This window comes from Narcine bancroftii, chromosome 1 (assembly GCF_036971445.1).
Source record: "Narcine bancroftii isolate sNarBan1 chromosome 1, sNarBan1.hap1, whole genome shotgun sequence".
Taxonomy (NCBI): Eukaryota; Metazoa; Chordata; class Chondrichthyes; order Torpediniformes; family Narcinidae; genus Narcine; species Narcine bancroftii.
Genome location: NC_091469.1, coordinates 66,875,419 through 66,888,812, shown reverse-complemented (window position 1 = coordinate 66,888,812; position 13,394 = coordinate 66,875,419).

The following is a 13,394-nucleotide window of genomic DNA, read 5'->3' as shown; positions in this document are numbered from 1 at the left end:
GATCCATATTAGCCAATCCTCTAGCACCTCCCATATGTCTAAAGAGGACTCAAAGATCATAGCCACTGCCCCAGTTATCTCTTCCTTCACTTCCCACAGCAACCTGGATAAAATAACCTCCAGCCCTGGAGATTTACCAATCTTAATGTTTTTAAGAAGATCCAACACTTCCTCTTCCTTAATCTCAACATTGTCCAGCACATAGACCCATTCTAATCCAACCTCACCCTGATCAAGGACTTTTTCTCTTCTGAAGCAAAGTATTACTTTAGGACCACCCCAAAATCCTCTGCCTCCAGTGACATGTTGTCTCCTTTATCCTTTAGCAGCCCCACCTTCATTCTCATCATCCTTCTGTTCTTCATATAAACATAGAACCTTGGGGTTCTCATTAATCCTACTTGCTAAGGCCTTTTCATGCCCCCTTGAACTCTCTTAAATCCTTTCTTAAGCTCCTTCCTGGCTACCATACACTTCTCATGAGCCCTTCCTATTTTCTGCTTCCTATATCTAATGCAGTGGTTCTCAACCATTTTGTTTGAAATCGTACCTAATTGACTCGTTATGTGCAAAGTTTCATAATTCCAAAGGAAATGGGCCAATGACAATTTTTCTCCAGCAAAATATTTAATTGACAATTGGTTCTAGAGTAGTGATTCTCAACCTTCCCTCACCACTCACATACCACCTTAAGGAATTCCTTACAAATCACAGAGCACTGATGGCATAGGGATTACTTAAAGTGGTATCTGAGTGGAAAAAAAAGGTTGAGAACCATTGATCTAATGTATGATTTCTTTGAGACAGACATTTTTAAAAATTCACTGGGAGATTGAGAGTGAGCTGCTAGTTTTGGAGAAGATGCAAGTTATTTAATAATCTGAGGCAATTTACAATTTATGGGAACTCCCCTCCTTTCCTCTCTGTGCCGCATTTTAATTATAGCATGCACATTAAATTCTCTGTTACTTGGCAAAAACATTTGGGGCCATTCTTAATGGAAGTGAAAGGGAACATATAACAATCTAAATTGTAATGTTTTCATTACATTTAAATTTATTTTTGTCTTTAAATTTATTTACAACATGATAGAAGTTGATCTGGCTATAGAAACCCGTGCTGACCAATTACACTAAATTAACCTATCAATCCTGTACATTTTGAAGGGTGGGAGTGAACAGGAGCACCCGTGATAAACCTACACCGATCATGGGAGAACGTAGAAGCTCCTTACAGTCCGCGGCAGATTCAAACCCAGATCTCTGGTGCTGCAATAGCATTGCGCTAACTGTTGGTAGCTTTGCTTCTGGTGGTCTACTCTTGTACTTTAAAATAATTGATCAGCACAGATAGCACTGAAGACCAAGCATCAATCAGTGCTGACTGATACTTTTGCTCCTAATTTACAGCATGTCCTTATTTTACTTTTTGTCTTCCTTTGATGAATGCTGATGTCACATTTATTGTGTTGCAAACTAGGAAACTAATGTTAGAAATGAGCATTGAGAGTATTAAATGTTATAGGATCCAATCGTTAACTTCTGGAGTTTAGTCTACCTCTTATCAATGAGCAAACTGGGCAGAAGTGAATCCCAGTGACATCAGGAAAGTGGGAGCTCGGGGGACGCGGCAAGATGGCATAGAAGAAAGACGTGTGTTCCACCTTTCCCTAGCTGGATTATTAAATACCCGACTTTAAAAAGTATAAAAGTGGTTAAAAATAATACTTATAGTTCTTTGAATAATGGTGATTCATCATGGCTACTAATGTGAAGAAATTTAAAATTCAACTTCAGAAGAAATGACCATATAAAAATATAGACGATCTGAGGCCTACTTGCACAGCTGAATCCATAGAGTCATTGTTGGGAGTCTCCAAACCCCAGAGGATTCCTGTCCATTCAAGTTTGACTTCTGCGTCGATCCTGCAGTCGCAAGATGGTGCCGGTACTGCGGTGAGTTCGGTCGTAGCCGACCCACATGCACGTGAAGCCGTGAACCCGTGACATTGCTGGGTGGCCCGGGGATGCGCAGTGTAGCGTTGGAGGACACCCCTGCGCATCTGCCGGTTCTGCCAGGCATGCGTGGAACATCCTGGGTCCAGGACCTTTTGAAAAAAGTGTGGGCTGCGGGGGAGCCTGGGCACCGGCGCCCCGACGAGGCCGGGGTGCCGGTTGTGATAGTACAGATCTATCACCAATGTACATAGTGTATATAGTTACTGTATCTAGACTGTGCTTACAGCGATTGGCTGAGAGCTAAGCCACACCTATTGTTTGGGCCTTAAAGGGTTGTGTCCCTAGCCAGGTCGGATCATTCCGGACTGGTCGGCCACCTGTGAAGAGCTCCGGTCTTTTGCTAATAAAATTGTAGAGCTCGTCGAAAGAACCAAAGACTTGTTGATCCAAACCAAGGCTTTTATTAGCAAAAGACCGGAGCTCTTCACAGGTGGCCGACCAGTCCGGAATGATCCGACCTGGCTAGGGACACAACCCTTTAAGGCCCAAACAATAGGTGTGGCTTAGCTCTCAGCCAATCGCTGTAAGCACAGTCTAGATACAGTAACTATATACACTATGTACATTGGTGATAGATCTGTACTATCACACCGGTATTAAGTGTCCAGACCCACAACCGCACAGTCAGACGACCTATGGTGACTGAAGGTGAAGAGGAACTTACCTTATTGGAATTTGCCCAGGAGGAGGAGCCTGTACTTACAGAAAGTAGACCTCAAATAGTGATTATGGAGTCTGGATTGTATTCAGTGTTGACTGTTTTGGAAGGGATTGCTTTTCAAATGGATAATATGTCAAAACAAATGTCAACTCAAATAACCCAAGGATTTATGGAGATGAAAATAAAAATGAATACTTTGTTTGAAGAAATGACAACTATGAAACAAGAAATGACTGTAGTTAAGAGTGATATTAACAGATGTATAAAATCTGTTGATATTGTACATAATTTTTTAAAAATTGAAACAGTTTTTTTCTGAATGTCAAAATCAAGTGGAACGCAATCAAGAAAAAATGGAAAAAGTGGAAGGTTCTTTTGTAGATTGGAGGATTCAAAGAAGGGATTTATTGAAGAAGATTGATTCTTTGGAAAATCAAAGTCGGAGAAATAATGTGAAAATAGTTGTTCTTCCATGACTTTGAAGGTTGTGACCCAATAAAAATTTTTAAACATTGGATCCCAGAGGTATTGGGTAAAGAGTTTTTTCCTGAAGGTTTGGAACTGGATCGGGCTCATAGAGCATTGAGGAAAAAAACACTTCCTGGACAAACACCAAGGGTGGTCTTGATTCGTTGTTTGAAGTATCAAGATAGAGAGATGATTTTACGAATGGCGGTACAGAAAGCGCGGCAGAGTCAACCCCCGTTGATGATTCAAAACATAGAATGTTTTTTATGCCGATTTGAGTCAAGAGGTTATTAGAAGACGACGGGAATTTAATTTGGCTAAAGATGTCTAATGGCAAAAGGACTCCAAGTTTGCTTTTCGTTATCCTACAATTTAAGGTTTTTTATGGAAACTTTCAATCTCAGTTTTTTGAGAACGATCATGATGCCTTGGTTTTTTTACGAAGAAATGGGTGGTCTTCACTATTGTCTCCTAAGAGGAGGGTAAACGGAAATGGAAATGGGAATGGGAATGGGTTTGGAAAGAATGGTAAGATTGGAAAGAATGGAAAGAAATAAGAGCTGACACGAAGTCTTCTTGACATTGAAGATCTAGAACAATAATTGGGCTTGGAATAATTGGGTTGAATATATTTTATATTTGATTGTTCCTAATTACATAATTAATAGGTATCTGGCTGGGAAGGTGGATGACACTAAAAGCTTAGACTGTCATCTACCACTAGTGCATTTACAACACCAAGATTTTTAAGGTGTTACTACCTTTGGGTGGTTTTTATTTTTGGTGTTTTTTTTTATTTTCTTTTTTTTTTGTTTATTGAGGGGTGGGTTTTGTGTTCTTTTTGGTGTTTTTGAAGGATTATAAAGGGGAGCATTATTTTATAGAGTGTAAATATATTAGTAGTTAGTAAAAATGTCTACTTTGAATTTTGCAACTTTTAATGTTCAGGGATTAAATAATCCAATTAAGCGAAAGAGGGTATTGGCTTATATTAAAAAATGTAAATTGATATCGCCTTTTTACAAGAAACACATTTGACCAAAAAAGAACATTTGAAATTGAAAAGAGATTAGGTTGGACATGTGTTTTTTTTTCTTTTAATTCTAAGGCAAGAGGGGTGGTGATTTTGATTCATAAAAAATTATCATTTGAATTGGAATCTTCAGGGGAAATGTAGATAGTTGTTTTATGGGTGAATTGTAAAATCTTTGCTAAATCTTGGACTTTGCTTAATCTTTATGCACCTAATGTAGATGATGAGCGATTTATTTCAGAAGCTTTTTTATTGTTAACTCAGGCTAATGAAAATATTTTAGTTTTGGGAGATTTTAATTGTGTTTTGGAACCTTTATTGGACAGAAACCCAAAGAGTATAAGGAAATCAAAGACAGAAATACAGATCAAAGCGTTGATGAAAGATTTAAATTTGGTAGATATTTGGAGAAAGGTTAATCCTACAGAGAAAGATTTTTCTTTTTATTTATCACAACATGATTCATTTTCTAGGATTTTTTTTTGGTATCAGAACACCTGCAGGGTAGAGTACTGCAAGCTGAATATAAAAAGAGTTCTATCAGACCATTCATTATTATTTTTTTTCTGTGGAAGTTCAGAAGTGCTACGTTCGACGTATTGATGGAGGTTTAATGCAATGTTATTGAAAAAAATAGTTTGTTACTTTTGTTAAAGAGCATATCTCTTTACTTTTCACTGAGAATATTAATTCTGTGGATTAATTTTGTATATGGGACGCGTTAAAAGCTTATTTGATGGGACAGGTTATTAGTTGTTCTACGAAAGTTAAGAAACAATTTATGTCAGAAACTTAATGTTGGAAAATCAGATTTCTGAGTTAGAGAAAGATTTTCAGAAGGATGTGACTGAAGACAAAAAAGCTGCAGTAGCGAAATTGAAATTATGTTATAATACTTTACAAACTTATCAGTTTGAATGTTTAATTAATCGAACTAAACAACATTATTATGAGTTGGGAGAAAGAGCTCATAAGGTACTTGCTTGGCAATTGAAAGCTGAACAGGGATCTCGGACTATTAATCCCGCTAAAGAAAATTCAATAATTACCTATAAGCCTCAGGAAATTAATGATGAGTTTTATTCATTTTATCAAAGATTAAATACTTCTGAGGGGAAGCAGGATAATGGTTCTATTAAATCTTATTTATCTAATTGAGGTTACCGGTATTAGATGAAAAAAGATATCCAGGAATTGGAATCTCCATTTACAGATTTTGAAATTAAGGAAGCTATACAGGAAATGCCAAATGGAAAGTCCCCAGGGGATGATGGATTTCCTGTGGAATTTTATAATTTTTAAATGATGCTTTATCTAGTGTATTTGGAGATGTGTTTAAACAAGTTACTGAAGAACAGAAGTTGCCAGAATCTTGTTCAAGTGCTTTAATAACTGTTATTCCAAAAAAGATAGAGATCCATTAAAAGTGTCTTCATATAGACCTATTTCTTTATGAGATGTGGATTATAAAATTATACCCAAGGTATTAGCTAATAGACTTGCTACGTATTTACCTAAGTTGATACATACTGATCAAACAGGTTTTATTAAGAATAGAAATGGATCTGATAATATTCTTCGATTAATTACAGCCTAACCATCCTATGGTGGTTGCACTAGAAAAGTTTAAATTTGGCCCTTTTTTATTGGTTGGGTGAAAGCTTTATACATGAACCAGATTGCTAGGGTGGTCAGATTTCTTTACCATTTAGCTTGACTCATTCAACTCAGCAGGGCTGCCCATTGTCACCTGCCTTATTTGCATTGGCTATTGAACCATTAGCTCAGACTATTAGGCAAAACGATGAAATTAGAGGGATGAAGGGTATGAATGAAGAATATAAGATTAATTTATTTGCAGATGATGTATTGATATATTTGACAGAACCGGAACGGTCATTGAAGCAGTTACAAGAGTGTTTGTCGAAATGTGGAGAATTGTCAGAATATAAAGTTAATTGGGACAAAAGTGAAATTTTACCAGTTGGAATAGGAGATTATTCAGAATTTAAAATTATTACAAAATTAAAGTGGACAAATGAAATTAAATATTTAGGAGTGTTTGTAGATGTTAATTATCAGTCATTACATCAGTTAAATTATGTGCTTACATTAAAATGGATTAAAGCAGATTTGATTAAGTGGAAAGATCTTTCATTAACTTTGATTGGAAGGGTCAATTGTACTAAAATGAATATTTTTCCTCAGATTCAATATTTTTTTCAGTCAATACCTTGTTTACTTTCAGAAGGTTTTTTTTCCAGGATTTAAATAAGGTAATGCAGGAGTTTTTATTGAAAGATAAATTAGCTCGAGTGGCATTGTATAAACTTACATGGAAATATGTGTTAGGTGGAGTTCAGTTACTACATTTTCAAAATTATTATGAAGCAGCCTAGTTGAAGTTTATTAGCATGTTGATGGATTTAGATTATCCTCCAAGCTGGGCTAAGGTGGAAATGACGTGTATTTCTGAGGTTAAGGTAAATGAATTTATATTTTGTTGGAACTTGAATTTGTTACAGGAATATAATATGCCAGTATTGAAACATTTGTTAAAGATCTGGATTTTAAAAAATAGGATTTTGGGATCAAAAGATAAATTATCAATTTTAACTCCATTGTATAATAATCAGCTTATTTCTTTTTCAATGTTTAATAATTATTTAAAGAGTTGGGATTTTAAGGGTATAAAGACAATACAGGGACAATTTCTTTCTTTTAATCAATTGAGAGAAAGATTTGATATATCTGTAAATTCTTTGTGTATTACCAACTTGGAACCTCGGTAAAGGATAATTATGGTAGAGAGATGAATTTACCCCTTTGTCGAGATTTGAGTCTGTACCCACTTTGTCGAGATTTGAGTCTGTACCCACTTTGTCGAGATTTGAGTCTGTACCCACTTTGTCGAGATTTGAGTCTGTACCCACTTTGTCGAGATTTGAGTCTGTACCAAAGAAGGGTTATATTTCGGTTATGTATAATTTGTTACAAGATAATATGAATAAACCAGATTGGGAAAATTCTAAACTTAAATGGGAGAGTGATTTAGTGTTTATTTTTCCTGAAGATGATTGGGCGGATATGTGTTAGGACAATGTAATCAAATTGACAAATGTAAGATATGGAATGGTAAATTATAATTTTTTACATCAATTATATTTGACTCTGGAGAAATTGAAAAAATATGGGTTTAGTACTTCAGATTTATGTTTTAGATGTGATTCATGTATTGGAACTTTTATACATGCTGTTTGGAATTATGTTAAAGTTCAACCATTTTGGCAAGGAATTAAAGTAGTTTTGGAAAAATTGTATAACCTTATATTACCATTAGATCCAACGATTTTTTTTGTTGGGTAATTTGATTTCGTTGAGGGGATTAGGTTTGGATAAAATTCAAATTGCTTTTGTATGTTTGGTGTTATCAGTAGCACTTAAATGTGTTGCGAGTACTTGGAAAGATAATACAGAGATTAATAGACTACGTTGGCACAATGAATTGAAAGCTTGTATTGTTATGGAAAAAATTGCTTATAATTTACATGATAATTATTCCCTTTTTGTTAGCAAATGGTCTCCGTATTTGAAATATATGCATTTAGATATACTTTGAATTGTTTTCAACATTTATAATTTTTTTACATATATATATCATTTATATTTTTGGCTCCCCTTAAAGGAGCTGGCTGAATGGGTGGGAAGGTGGGTTTGGGATTTATCTTGTAAAATCAATTTTTGATTATTGGATTGTATGTTATGTGTTTTAAAATCTTTAAATAAAGTTTGAAAAAAAAGGAAAGTGGGAGCTCTTTGTGTGGGGCTTCTTGTCCTGAGTTTCACCCTGAAGACAGATGTCAAAATGTATTTTGTGCTCAGCAGTGTTTTTCAGAAGCTGCAAGTGAAAAATCAAGGCCCATTAAATTCTGCAAGATAATTTCAGTTCCTCAATGATGGCTAAAATATAATAATTTTTCCTGTTTGTCACTTTATTTTAAACCTTCTTATCATGATAAGGTGAAAATTTGGTGCATTGAGGCCATATGAGCTCCCAGAAGATTAAGCAATTTAATCCCATTCTCATTTCCTTTTCCCCTGTACCCCTGCAATTTATTCCCTCTCACACATGCAACTACCCTTTGATTGTTTGCTGTTAACCTTCTACAAGAGCTAGTTTACAGTTGACAATGATCCCAACAGCAAATCTTTGGTGCATGAGAAGGAAATCAGCACTCCCAGGCAAACCAATGCAGTCACAAGGACAATGTGAAAACTCCATAAAGATAACACCCAAGATCAGGATTGAACTCAAGGCAGCAACACTTGCTACTCTGCCACTAAGTCATCCTTTTAGACTCAAATGCAAGGCAACAGATTCTTTGGCCCAATTTGCTCTTGCCAATCAAATTGCCTTTCTAAGTGAAGCCCCTATTTGGATTATATGGGTTTAAAGTTTTGAACTTTCTTTGGCACGTTGTGCTGGTGTAACTCTATTCTGTGGCATTTAATTATGTTATTGATGGGTGTATCTCATTTCTTTCTTTCTTCTATCTTTGGGGTTGGGGGTAGCAGGAAGAGGAAGAGATTGGAAGGAGGGGTATTGGGGTGGATGGGAGGGAGCGGGGGGGAGGAGGGATTTGGCAAATACCACAATTGTTTTTGCATATGAATTATTATATTTGAATAAATTTGAATGTAATGTGGCTCAAAATTTTAAATAAAGTATTCAAAAAAAGTTGGTCCCATTTTGACCGTAGGATGTAGGAGCAGACAGGTCATTCAGCTCATCGATGTTTCTCAGCCATTCAAATCATGTATTATTCCTCTCAGCCATTCTGCAGTCTTTTCCCTATAATGTTTGCACATTTGCTAAGCAAGAACCTATTAACCCCCACTGTAAATCTACCCTATGATCTTGCCTCAACATCCATCTGTGGCATTGAATTCCACAAATTCACCACCCTCTGGTTGAAGAAATATCTCCTGCTCTCTATTCTAAAGTGATATCTTTTTATTCTGAGGCTGTGCCCTGCTGTGTACGCACTCACACAATTAAGACTCGGAGATGTGATGCTTTCTCATCCTTTACTTCTATTAGACTAATATAGGTACTGACACATAGGGTTATATATATGGAAGGGTGACATCATGACGTGGATGTCATGATGTCCAGCAGGGGCTAGCTTATACCCAACACTCTTCCCCCTGTGCGATAAATGCTGACTGGGTCCCTTCGAACTTATAAGATTACATTGGGCCCAGGACTATAAGTGAGAATTAGAATACATCTCATAAGTAATTATAATTATAAAAGAGTAAGTATTTAATAATAATCTGGGCACATAGTCCTTAAAGCGTTCAGGTGGTCTTCTTTCTCTTTTGGATGCTTCGGCGTGGTTTGCTGTGCCGGTCCTTGCTCAGGACCCGTAGATAGTCGGGTCAGTGGTCAATTCAGTGGGGACTGCCTGTCTTCGCTGCCCTTCTGGTTGCATATCTCAGTTACTGGACTGCTCAGCTCCACAATTGTCTCTACCTCCCCCCTCACTTGGCCTGAGGGGTAGGATGGTCGGAGCAGGTCACGGCAGGTCTGGTTCCACCTTCTCCAGTTCATGAGGCAGCTCATGGACCTTAGTGTCAGTCAATGCTCGTAATTGGTCAATGTGTCGCTTCCACAATTGGTCCCCCACTAGAACAGAGTATGAGCAGGGGCTTGATTTTTGTAAGATTACTCCTTCCACCCATGGGTTTTTATATTTTCTATAATCTTATACCAGAATACTCTCGCCCACTTCCAATGTTCCAGGTGAGGTTTGTGGCGATGCTGTTTTTTGCAATCAGAGACCCGACCTGGATGAACTGTGGACAGCCTGGCCCGCAGGTTACAGCCAAACATTAGTTCTGCTGGGGTGCATTTTGTGGTAGAATGTGGCGTGTTTCTGTACCCCAATAGGAAATCTGCAATTTTGTGTGTTGAAGAGGTATTTAGAAGTTTCATGGTTTTCATTGCTTTTTTGAATGTTTGTTCAAAATGTTCTGCCTCTCCATTAGTACTTGGGTGATAGGATGTGGACAAAATATGTCTGATAATGTTGTTGTGCATGAATTTAAAAAAATGTTCTGATGTAAATTGAGGCCCATTGTCTATAATTAATTCAAGAGGCAATCCATAAGTGGCAAAAAAAGCTCAATTGTGGGATCTTCTTTGGTATTTTTCAGCTGTGAAATTACTGGCCATTTGGAGTGTGCATCCACAGCTATTAGGAATGTGTGACAGAGTCTATAGATATATATAGATATGTTTTGGGGAGATAAATTGGGAAAGGTTTGTTAGAGTAGGTCACATACAAACACTTTAAAACATATCTTATTTAAAATACTGGAGCTCTGCCCCATGGTAGACATATTGGCTCCAGAGCCTTTGCAAGATCTTTTGAAGAGTGCTCAAGAGACTTCAGTAATGAATTGTTGTTTGCAAAATGCAACAGATAAAAGAGCATGCCGGAGCCGCTGCTGTCTGGAATAAAACTTGCTGTTCTGAGAGGGTCATGTGGTTTTGCTAGCAGAGAGAATCAAATAGGCTTCCTCTCAGTGAGAGTGAGAGAGAGGAAGAGAGAGAGAGAGAGAGAGAGAGAGAGAGAGAGAGAGAGAGAGGCACACACACACACACACACACACACACACACACACACACACACACACACACACACACACACACACACACACACACACACACAGATCACTTGTACAGTGTTATAGCCAGCAGACAGCAGTTGGGACTGAAACAGGACAAGCTGGAAAGCTTATGGAAAACCCAGTTGTAAGACGGCCTGGTCAAAGCCCTTGTGGTTCATGCACGAGGAGAGGACTGGCTGTCTAATGTTTCACTTGGAATAAGAGAAACAAAACAGAACTCTGTGGTGACCTGAAAGAAAGAGTTTATCATTTGGAGAACCCTGAAGGGGCAAGTTTCATCAGCAAGACACTGAAGTGGCAGATTAAAAAGGAATAACAAATCTCTCTCTGAAAACTGACAAGAACCTTCCTGAGTGGTAACCATTTAGCTGTCAAGCACCAAAGCCTGGTGAACTTTATAAATGTTAAATTCTGTGCGCAGTATAAGAATTGCCTGCAAACAGTGAACTTGAGGGAATGAGAAGTGAGATTGGAGTGTGAATCAAAGAACTTTTCTGAACTTACACACTCATTATATATACATGTGCTTAGAGTTAGAAGGGGGTTAAGTTAGGTTAGTTAAGTCAATAGTGATAAGTTAAAGTGTGATTCTGACTTTATGTTTAAGATAATTAAAAAGACAGTTATTTCAGTTGTTTTTACTGGGAGGTGTGGTAGCAAGTGTTCCTTTACATGTAACAGCAATGGGGACACCTCTGCCCCGTGTCTAACTCCATCTTCGGGGGTGTCCATTTATTTTTAGCTACATAAAGATTACTCCATTTATTCCTCGGATGTGTAATATCGCAGGAGCTGAAATTTCAGGAGCTTGAAGGTCAGCCATTGGGCTCTTATCATCATCGTTGTGAGGTTGCCTCTCTCTCTTCTGCAATTGTTTTGATTTTAGCTGCCTGTTTATTTGCAGGCCACCTGCGCTTTAGAAGTGGACATTTAGCTTTGATATGTCCTTCTGTTTTGCAATGGTTGCATTTAGAATTTTCAACAGAGACGAAGACATTCAATTAATTATGCACAGCTCCAAGGAACCATTTAAGCCCCTAACTGGAGCAGGGCGGAATCTTGGACTGAGCGGTTGGCACTGAAAAGAGATTGGAAGTGTTCTGACCATCGGTTGAGGATGGAGATCTTGTCGCTGAGGAGGACTTTGCCGTCTGAGCTGCACAGTGGGCTTTGGACTTGGGGTGAGGGGCCGTACACAGCCTTTAGAGCCTCGTAGAAACCCCTGAAGTCGCCAATGTCCGCGCTGAGCTGGGTTCGCTTGGCGAGGCTAGTCCACCACTCATTTTGGATCTCCCGGAGTTTGCGCTGAAGATGGTTGCATGCGTGACGGAAGGCTTGTTTCTTCTCTGGACAGGACGGCTTTGTAAGGTGAGCCTGGTGGGCAGCTCGCTTCTTTGCCAGCAGCTCCTGGATTTCCTGGCAGTTTTCGTCGAACCAGTCCTTATTTTTCCTGGAGGAGAAGCCCAGTACCTCTTCAGTGGATTGCAGTATGGTAGTCTTCAACTGATCCCAGAGGGTTTCAGGGGACGGGTCCGTGAGGCGGATTGCATCGTCAAGCTTTGCTTTGAGGTTTGCCTGGAAGTTTCCTCTCGCTTCGTCTGACTGCATGTTTCCAACATTGAACCTCTTTCTGGGGGCTTTACTGTTCCTGGGCTTTGGCTTGAAGTGAAGGTTGAGCTTGCAGCGAACCAGCCGGTGGTCAGTGTGGCATTCCGCGCTGGGCATGACCCTGGTGTGGAGCACATCTCGTTTGTCACTTTCTCGCACCAGGATGTAGTCCAGGAGGTGCCAGTGTTTGGATCAGGGATGCATCCAGGTAGTCTTCAGGCTGTCCCTCTGCTGAAAAAGGGTGTTTGTAATGACAAGCCGCTGTTCTGGATGAGGTCCTCACCCAGGATGAGACATATAAGGCAATCGAACAACTGAAAAGTGGCAAAGCAGCAGGTATGGATGGAATCCCCCCAGAGGTCTGGAAGGCTGGCGGCAAAACTCTGCATGTCAAACTGCATGAGTTTTTCAAGCTTTGTTGGGACCAAGGAAAACTGCCTCAGGACCTTCATCATCACCCTGTACAAAAACAAAGGCGAGAAATCAGACTGCTCAAACTACAGGGGAATCACGCTGCTCTCCATTGCAGGCAAAATCTTCGCTAGGATTCTCCTAAATAGAATAATACCCAGTGTCGCCGAGAATATTCTCCCAGAATCACAGTGCGGCTTTCACGCAAACAGAGGAACTACTGACATGGTCTTTGCCCTCAGACAGCTCCAAGAAAAGTGCAGAGAACAAAACAAAGGACTCTACATCACCTTTGTTGACCTCACCAAAGCCTTCGACACCGTGAGCAGGAAAGGGCTTTGGCAAATACTAGAGCGCATCGGATGCCCCCCAAAGTTCCTCAACATGATTATCCAACTGCACGAAAACCAATAAGGTAGGGTCAGATACAGCAATGAGCTCTCTGTACCCTTCTCTATTAACAATGGCGTGAAGCAAGGCTGTGTTCTCGCACCAACCC